Source organism: Schistocerca nitens, chromosome 5 (genome assembly GCF_023898315.1).
Source record: "Schistocerca nitens isolate TAMUIC-IGC-003100 chromosome 5, iqSchNite1.1, whole genome shotgun sequence".
NCBI classification, from domain to species: domain Eukaryota; kingdom Metazoa; phylum Arthropoda; class Insecta; order Orthoptera; family Acrididae; genus Schistocerca; species Schistocerca nitens.
In genome coordinates, this window is record NC_064618.1 from 196,558,771 (window position 1) to 196,569,486 (window position 10,716).

Genomic DNA, 10,716 nt, shown 5'->3' on the forward strand with positions numbered 1-10,716 from the left:
ATTTGAGGTCGTGACTCTCTCTCTAAAACATGGCATTAAAAAACTCAATTTCTATATTAGACCCTTAGTGAGACCCACCTCGACTAGAATTAGGAACCTGAAATAAAAGCAAGGAATTGTATTTTTATTCACAAACAAGTACATATGCAAGACCACAGAATGTAAAACTTTTAATTAAGGAAGCAATTGCCATAATAAACTTAAGGTAATTATAGAACTGTGATTAGTGCAGATTATTAGTAGTGTCACTGTCACTGATAATTTGAATTAGATGATAAGGTATGGTATCACATTAAAGGAAAGAAAAGTAATTCAGTCTCAGATACTTTTCAAAATTGTAGTATACATACGAAATTATACTACACAGAAAATGATAGCTACTTTAAACCTATGACATTTCCTACATGTAGTTTGTATAAAAGCACTCCGTCTTCAGGCCACAAGTGGCCCCATCGGGACCATCCGACTTACGATGGTTTTCTGTGACGGGAGTCGCTACTATTCGGTCGAGTACCTCCTCAATTGCCATCACGAGGCTGTGTGCATCCCGAAAAATGGCAACAGCGCATGGCGGCTCGAATGGTCATCCATCCAAGTGCCGGCCATGTCCGACAGCGCTTAACTTCGGTGATCTGATGGGAACCGATGTATTCACTGCGGCAAGGCCGTTGCCCTGGTTGTATAAACCAACCACTTAATTATTTCTAAGTATACTTTGTATGATTCGATATTTAAAAAAAGCATGCCTTAACACCACTTCTTAAAATTTGTAGCTATTTAGCAACTGGTGATTCTTTGTAGCGGGATTCTTTCCATAGCGCACAATATTGTCAAGGAAGTTTTGTCGTGTTCTGTGAGTGGTCTGGATACTTAATGACACAGCTAGATGAGGATGGCGCATCAAGTCATTTAACGTGGAGAAGGCTAAGAGAAAATTTTGAATAGTTATTGTACTTAGTCGCCGGCACGTTAGCTCAGCGTGTTCGGTCAGAGGGTTAGCTGCCCTCCGTAACAAAAAACTGAGTGAACAGATCAACGACGAATTTGAAAATTTGAATGGATGTCGTGGAATGTCCGCCCAGAACAAATGCAACGAGCCACAACGAACAAAATCAGATTAAAAAAAAGGTGTTTAAAAAAATAGGGGTGTGGTCAAGGTGTGGGACTGCCAAGCGGGCGAGCCGTGTCCAAAGCTTCCTCCTGACCTTACTATCTCTTATTCACGACATTACGAACTATCCGAACTCATTGAAATGTTTGTTCTTTTTCTGTAGTCTTGGCAGTTGTACCACACATTGGTTGGAGAATGTAAGTCATGCATTAAGAATACGTTACCGCCACAAGTAAATGTGCTGAATAGCGAGCGCAGGCGAAATACCACATAGACGTCTCACACAAATGAAAAAATAAATAAATAAATAAATAAACGGCTGTGAACTATGTCACAACAAAGCAATTCAATAGTCAAGACTTCCAAAACGGAACGAAAATCCAAAAGTGTTAAAAACGTATGTTTTGACGGAGCAACGAGAAACTTGTGGTTGTGAAACTGTCGCAGTTTATGCGACAGACTATTATGCTTTAAACATTTCCTTGGCTGTGAACACATTTACATACATACAAACACCTGTGTCGGGCAAAAAGGCATATCTCACTCCATTCCCATTCGTACAAATTTCGTTTACATGAGATTCGTATCATATGACACAGCTGTTGTTGTTGTGGTCTTCAGTCCTGAGACTGGTTTGATGCAGCTCTCCGTGCTACTCTATCCTGTGCAATCTTCTTCATCTCCCAGTACCTACTGCCACCTACATCCTTGTGAATCTGCTTGGTATTCATCTCTTGGTCTCCCTCTACGATTTTCACCCTCCACGCTGCCCTCCAATACTAACTTGGTAATCCTTGATGCCTCTGAACATGTCCTACCAATCGATCCCTTCTTCTAGTTAAGTTGTGCCACAAACATCTCTTCTCCCCAATCCTATTCAATACCTCCTCATTAGTTATGTGATCTACCCATCTAATCTTCTGCATTCTTCTGTAGCACCACATTTCTAAAGCTTCTATTCTCTTCTTATCTAAACTATTTATCGTCCATGTTTTACTTCCATACATGGCTACACTCCATACAAATACTTTCAGGAACGATTTCCTAACACTTAAATCTATACTCGATGTTAACAAATTTCTCTTCTTCAGAAACACTTTCCTTCCCATTGCCAGTCTACATTTTATATCCTATTTACTACGACCTTCATCAGTTATTTTGCTCCACAAATAGCAAAACTCCTTTACAACTTTAAGTGTCTCATTTCCTAATCTAATTCCCTCTGCATCACCCGACTTCATTCGATTACATTACATTATCCTCGATTTGCTTTTGTTGATGTTCATCTTATATCCTCCTTTCAAGACACAGTCCATTGCATTCTACTGCTCTTCCAAGTCCTCTGCTGTCTCTGACAGAATTACAATGTCATCGACGAACCTAAAATTTTTTATTTCTTCTCCCTGGATTTTAATACCTACCCCGAATTTTTCTTTTGTTTCCTTTACTGCTTGCTAAACATACAGATTGAATAACATCGGGGAGTGGCTACAAACCTGTCTCACTCCCTTCTCAACCACTGCTTCCCTTTCATGCCCCTCGACTCTTATAACTGCTATCTGGTTTCTGTACAAATTGTAAATAGCCTTTCGCTCCCTGTATTTTACCCCTGCCACCTTTAAAATTTGAAAGACAGTATTCCAGTCAACATTGTCAAAAGCTTTATCTAAGTCTACAAATGCTAGAAACGTAGGTTTGCCTTTCCTTAATCTAGCTTCTAAGATAAGCCGTAGGGTCAGTATTGCCTCACGTGTTCCAATATTTCTACGGAATCCAAACTGATCTTTCCCAAGGTCGGCTTCTACTAGTTTTTCGATTCGTCTGTAAAGAATTCGCGTTAGTATTTTGCAGCCCTGACTTATTAAACTGATAGTTCGGTAATTTTCACACCTGTCAACACCTGCTTTCTTTGGGATTGGAATTATTATATTCTTCTTGAAGTCTGAGGGTATTTCTCCTGTCTCATACATCTTGCTCACCAGATGGTAGAGTTTTGTCAGGACTGCCTCTCCCAAGGCCGTCAGTAGTTCTAATGGAATGTTGTGTACTCCCGGGGCCTCGTTTCGACTCAGGTCTTTCAGTGCTCTGTCAAACTCTTCACGCAGTATCATATCTCCCATTTCATCTACATCTACATCCTCTTCCATTTCCATACTATTGTCCTCAAGTACATCGCCCTTGTATAGACCCTCTATATACTTCTTCCATCTTTCTGATTTCCCTTCTTTTCTTAGAACTGGGTTTCCATCTGAGCTCTTGATATTCATACAACTTTTCTCCAAAGGTCTCTTTAATTTTCCTGTAGGCAGTATCTATTATACCCCTAGTGGGATAAGCCTCTACATCCTTACATATATCCTCTAGCCATCCCTGCTTAGCCATTTTGCACTTCCTGTCGATCTCATTTTTGAGACGTTAGTATTCCTTTTTGCCTGCTTCATTTACTGCATTTTTATATTTTCTCCTTTCATCAATTAAATTCAATATCTCTTCTGTTAACCAAGGATTTCTACCAGCGCTCGACTTTTTACCTACTTGATCCTCTGCTGCCTTCACTGCTTCATCCCTCAGAGCTACCCATTATTCTTCTACAGTATTTCTTTCCTCATTCCTGCCATTTGTTCCCTTACGCTCTTGCCAGTCAGTTTATCTAGGTCCCATCTCCTTAAATTCCCGCCTTTTTGCAGTTTCTTCAGTTTTAATCTACAGTTCCTAACCAATACATTGTGGTCAGAGTCCACATCTGCCCCTGGAAATGTCTTACAATTTAAAATCTGGTTCCTAATCTCTGTCTTACTATTATATAATCTATCTGATACCATTTAGTATCTCCATGCTTCTTTCATGTATACAACCTTCTTTCATTATTCTTGAACCTAGTGTTAGCTATGCTTAATTTACGCTCTGTGAAAAATTCTACCAGACGGTTTCCTCTTTCATTTCTTACCCCCAATCCATATTCACCTACTATGTTTCCTTCTCTCCCTTTTCTTACTCTCGAATTCCAGTCACTCATGACTATTAAATTTTCATCTCCCTTCACTACCTGAATAATTTATTTTGTTTCATCATACATTTCTTCAGTTTCTTCGTCATCTGCAGAGCTAGTTGGCATATAAACTTGTACTACTGTAGTAAGCGTGAGCTTTGTGTCTATCTTGGCTACAATAATGCCTTCACTATGCTGTTTGTAGTAGCTTACCAATACTCATATTTTTTTATTCATTATTAAACCTACTCCTGCATTACCCCTATTTGACTTTGTATTTATAACCGTGTATTCGCCTGACCAAAAGTCTTGTTCCTCCTGCCACCGAACTTCACTAATTCCCAGAAAGCTAACTTTAACCTATCCATTTCCCTTTTTAAATTTTCTAACCTACCTGCCCGATTAACGGATCTGACATTCCACGCTCAGATCCGTAGAAGGCCAGTTTTCTTTCTCCTGATAATGACGTCCCCTTGAGTAGTCCCCGCCCGGAGATCCGAATGCGGGACGATTTTACCTCTGGAATATTTTACCCAAGAGGACGCCATCATCATTAACCATACAGTAAAGCTGCATGCCCTCGGGAAAAATTACGGCTATAGTTTCCCCTTGCTTTTAGCCGTTCGCAGTACCAGCACAGCAAGCCGTTTTGGTTAGTGTTACAAGGCCAGATCAGTCAATCATCCAGACTGTTGCCCCTGCAACTACTTAAAAGGCTGCTGCCCCTTTTCAGGAACCACACGTTTGTCTGGCCTCTCAACAGATACCTCTCCGTTGTGGTTGCACCTAAGGTACGGCTATCTGTATCGCTGAGGCACGCAAGCCTCCCCACCAACGGCAAGGTCAATGGTTCATGGCGGGGATGACACAGCTAATGTCACTAATTCCGTATGTGTCACACCAGACGTGTTTTCCGGTGGATGATTCGGTTGACTTGTTGCCTTGTCATCAAACGTTTGCGGTTCTCATTCGAAGGCCACTTGCTTTCGGATACTAATTGAGTAGTTGTGCAAAATCAACTGTCATTATGTGTCCCTATCCTATAAGTTCCAAGGAAGGTTTCAAAACGATGCGCCCACTAGGGAGTTAGACACCATATCCGCTTAACCAGGAAGTCATTTCTCTTCTCGGCTGCTCTGTATTGCACTTCCTGTTATTGGACCTTTCATTGTTTCTATTTTGCTTTCTGTTCACAGTTCAGAACATCTCCTTGCTGTTTCCTTGCTTGATCTGTGTTCAGTTTTTGACCGTCTGTCCACTGGGCTCTCCTACCATTAAACCTGAGGGGTTGCGATGGGGAATGGAGAAATATGTAAAAGTAGAAATACACACAGATCCAAAAAGTTGTAAATCTGTCACTTTTCAGTACAATGTATATTCACAAGATGGTGAGCCCTGGCCATTATGAAAGTCTGTAAATGTTTTTCAGCTGTCGAACACTCAGAAAAGTTCTGTGTGCATGAATGTTTGAACGTAAGTACACCCGCTGCTGGAGCTCCGGAGGGGCCATGCAACACACCTCCGCGCAGCTACCGGAACGACCCAGGACAAAGATGTGTGTTCAGAACATCACGAAATTATGAAAATGAAAAATTAATACTAAAAATTGGCTCATCCGATCGAGAACTTCATCGTTTAAAACACAACTTTAGCACTTACACCATTTTGCCGCAATTCACTACACCCTATGCACACCAATATCACTTTCACTAATTGAAAATTCTCGTAAACTATGAAACACTTTGTTTTACATGAAAAGAAGAGAGCTAATACCTTGTGGTTACTTAATATCATTTACTAGGTATGTTTATAGCAAATCTGTTTTTGGAACAGCTACGATTAAGTCCATTTCTTAGGGTCTTTTACAAATACTCAACACTATTTCTCAAGTTCTATGCCTGCAACATATAGACACGGTGGAACGTCATTCTTCTAAATTTGTGGTAATATCCTAAGAGACAAAACTGCTGAAATCATCGGTCCCTAGGCTCACACACTAAGACCATGCGGCGTAATTCAAAGAGCGATCAGACAAGTATCAAAACACGAATCCGTAAATAAAAGAAGGTCATATACAACTTGCAGTTTACTAACATATATTACAGTCACAAAAGATATATTACACTTACATAATATTTCACAACAGATAAGACAAATCAACATCGTCTTGACTTCCAGTTTCTGGGGACTATTAATATTGCAACACGACTAGTTATCTGTCTTAGAAGACGACCGAATAACCTCCTGGATTTGTCAAAATTAGACACCATGATTTTCGCATAATTTTGAGAAGGACGAAGAGCTCAAGCTCTATCTATGTCTTTGACCAGGCGTTTTAAAGTAATCAGATCGAGAGTGCATTCCTGGGAACGCTTACGTAGTCTCATGAGCATAACTAACATATCCTTCTGGTTTGCTTATTCGTGTATGTACCCATGCCATTGGGTTTTATGCAACCTGCAACGCCTTCAAAAAACACACACACGATTTTCATATTCTCTCGCTCGCTATGTGCAAACTATTAGTCCTACAGAAAACATCAGCATGATCTTTTTGTAGGAAATTTGATGTAGTTAAATTTTTTGCTGGAATACACTTTCGCTGTAGGCAACGATTTCCGAGTTATACAAGAAATCCGCTTCTGGAGGTTATTTTTGACCTTTCTCTTAAATAATTCTAAAACCACGGCCTCTAGCTGAAACAAATCCCAGTAGAAAGTTTAAGAATAGAACATTTCCTACAGAAAGGTCCTATTTATTTTTTCTGTGGGATTAACAGTTTGCACAAAGCGAGTGGGAGAATATGAAACATTGTGCATGGTATTTGACGGCACTGTAGTCTGCATAAATCCTACGGTAGTGGCAGCTGAATCAACCTGTAGAGAAAGTTCTCAGGGAGGCTACAGGTAGCTTGAGGTCATTAACGCTTGGATTTTGCGAAGATGGGGTCCACCAAGGAAAAAACGGTGACAATACCATCTTGCTCGTTGTTCTGCACAGACTTAAAGGGGTTATACCTGTGACAGGGAGAGCAGTTGTTTACCGGTGCCCCTTAGCACTTGGTTTCTCAGTAATGGCAGTCACCGTAGTTTGAAATATTTCGCGAAACGTCGGTAGGGGCTAGGAGTTACCGGTAGTTGGCTGACTAATCCAGTTTGTTAGTGAAGACTTTGGTTTATTTTCATCACTGATTAGCATTTAGGATTACTTTTTGAATGATTTCTTGAAGCGTTCAGCTCCCATTTTCCTTATTTCCTGTACGATTGTACAATTTCGGCCTTAGGATTGTTACATCAGCTTGCGATCAGACTTAAAATTCATTTGTGGCACAGAGAAATCAGCTTTGAAACACTTACTTGTGAACACCACCTGACTTTTAACAGCTCTTTTATTTTTGTATACTGGCTAGAGCAATTTTCAACTCACTTTATTACGTAGCAGAACCTATCACCAGTCTACAAATTGTAGTGTGATTTAAGAACAATAAATTTTTAGTGAAATACTAACCATCTATATTTGAGGAATGTTATTTTGATTTTCTGCACCTGTGGTGTACCTAACGTTACCTGAAATCTGATCGGCACATCAAAGGCAGTTCCAGTAGTTTATCTATTATTAATATGGCAGTAAATATAAAACGAATCATCTGTCAGACGAACCCATTTATATTGTCGCATTGCTGTACATTTTTGAAACATCAACACGGATAACCATCTTTCCTTTTCTCTATCAGCCATCAAGAGTTTGCTCACAATTTACACAATTGGAAAATGGAGCCTGGCATTTGTCCACGGCGCTAAATACTGACGACGATGTCCATAAAGTTATGAAACTGTCTGTCTAATAGCTGCTTTCTGTGTAGACACACAGTCTTAATAAGAACCCACCGCAGCTCATCTTCTTCACATCACAGGGAGGACTATGTCAGTCACGTGCGGACTTACGTTGATTCTTGTGATAGCAGAAACTCTTTGCCTGGTGTTGCTTAGCTACCGTGTCCTTAGTGTCTTAAGGGTTGGGACTTGAGCGCATATGCAGATGACACCTGATAGCTGCTTGAGTTAGGCACGTTTCGTGGAACTTCGCATGGCATCGCGCAGAAATGTGGTGATGGTGCTATCATGACTACATTGTTTACATCGCAGTGTAAGCTTTCGCCCAGCGCGGGGATGTAATTTTGCTGTAGGACCTTCGGCTGCTTGGGATTTTGTTGCTCATAAAAGTGGTTCGTAATGCCCTCAGCCTGCCTCACAGACAAGGATATTATTTAAAATTTTCTGTTTTCTGTGATTGTGTATTGGAAATAGTAATTATCTAGGCCTGGTTCGCAGCAGTGAATGCACAGCTTTAAATTTCCTTTTTTTAATTTACGCGACTGATATTTGCTGATGCAGAAGTCGGTTCCCCAGACTTTCCATGACTGTAAAACCTAATGTGACAACAATCCCCTCTGCTTGTTTTAGAGCTTTGCATGTAATTTTTGTTTTATTTTCCACTAGTAATTCTGTCTACAAGAGTGGGTAATTATAGATGTTATGGTCTGAATGTCTGCTTGACAGACGTGTATATTGTTTCAAGTTTTGAACGTCTGTTAATGCATATAAACAGAAATTGTTATTAAAAGGAATAAGTAGTTTCTTTAAATTTTTTACACTTCGTATTAATGTATTAAGATTCCCCCTGGCTGCTTCTCGGTTGTGAATGTAAATATACTACCATAAACTCATTGACATATTTGTTTTGGGTGTTTATTGGTGCTACCGTCTATTCTGTGTGTCACAAACGTAGGCCTATATATTATTTCCAGTGCCAGCTATCTGCTGTTATGTATTTCAAAAACGGTTTGTAACGGGATATCCTTCTCTAGCTTTACATTTCCTCGACAGTATATTTCGATACCAGTGTTATTTTTCGAATATCGTACCGTTCAGTATTATCTTCATTGATTTTCTCAAAACTTTCGTATAATTTTATACACAGTATGTTATATTTCAAGTAAAAATTTATGAAAGGAAATTATTTATAAAATATTTTAGTTTCGATAATATAATCGATAAGTCCTAGTTATGAAGGTGCGTTTAAAATTACTTTTTTTAAAAATATTTCAAATTACGATTATTTGCATACTTAAAATTTCTGTTATTAATTACTCAACCCTATACTGTTTACTATGTTTATTTCTGAATTCATTTATGAAATAATGATCGAAATTAATAATGTAAAGAAAACTAGTAAGAATTCATTTGTTAAGAAAAATTGTAAACCCTTTAAAACATTTTTATGTCAGCAGAGTGTGAGAGTCATAAGCTTGCCTCTGATGATATGATATGATTGTATAATAGGTGCAAAAAAAGGAATTTCCAGTTTGAAATGTGAAAAATCAAAATGCTGTATGATATACCAGAATCTGAGAAAGTGGAAAATATATTTATGTAAGAAATTCTGCAACAAAAATCTTCCAATTCATTTCGTTCAAACCAATCGTGAGGACCTGATTTCAGATTTTCAGCTTCAAAAATCAGATCCCTAGACAAGAAGAACTGGACCCATCTCATCATGACAAGCTATGTAAACCTGAAAGTTTATTGTAATCTTCGCTCCTCTGACTTCTTCATAAAAGACTTTTCTTATTAATTACTGGACTGGGCCTCATTTAATGTGGACAATAAAAGAAACAAGGAAGAAGGGGGCTTATTACAGTTATTTTCGATGCACAAACAACTATACTTGCTGTTGTAAAAAAACTGGCCTCTGTGGAAAATACGTAATTTTCTTTCAGATAATATTTTTATTTTCGCTCGGCACTTTACTACTCACAGATCCTTCATCCCTATCAGTTCAATATACTACAGGAAAATAAGATAAGTTTGTTATTCAATAGGATACCCACTTTATAGACGTAAATCGAAGATATGGCCTAGACGACAATGTCAGCGCGTAAACCTTATTTCAGCACTCACCATACAGTTTATGCCTTTCGGGTAGGTTGATAGCCAAGTTGCACTTTTAACACTGAGATAAGAAATTGAGGCTCCCGTCGATGTCGAGGTCACTAGAGACGGAGCAGTGGCATGGTCTGGTCCATCATGTGGCTGCACTTGAAGTATTGAGGGAATAAACCAGGGGAAACCTCATCACTAGACGGAGATTTGAGCCTTTTTCCCGCAGAAAGAAGGCGCGCATTTGAACAATCAAACACGTCGCTGGATTACATTATATATGAGGATATGGCCTCCACTGCTACCGATGGCAGCTTAATATTGATGAGAATAACACAGCTCTGCGAAATACGCCATGGAGATTATAGAACTACTAACGAATTACAATTTAAATTACATTAAAAACCTGTATCAATTTGTAGCATACTTCGAATGCTCAGTTGACACTGTGTGTTGCAGGCGTGGTTTGCCACAGATTGTTTTATTGCTGTGTCTAGTCATTACTAACGGAACATTAATCGTTCAGGACGCGACGATTACTCGGTCGCTCTCACAGTTCCCTTGTTAATGTTTACCTGGAAAATAAACTAATGTTAATTCTCATTACAGCACTAAAAACTTTGTACTACAGGATTCTAATTATCTTGTGCATAATGAGGAAACGGCTGCTGTATAATT

General features: G+C 39.1%; 1 pseudogene; it reads right to left on the reverse strand.

Annotated features, from left to right (window-relative positions):
• Positions 1-555: 555 nt before the first annotated feature.
• On the reverse strand, positions 556-673 carry LOC126261076 (5S ribosomal RNA; annotated as a pseudogene).
• Between the last annotated feature and the right edge of the window lie 10,043 nt (positions 674-10,716).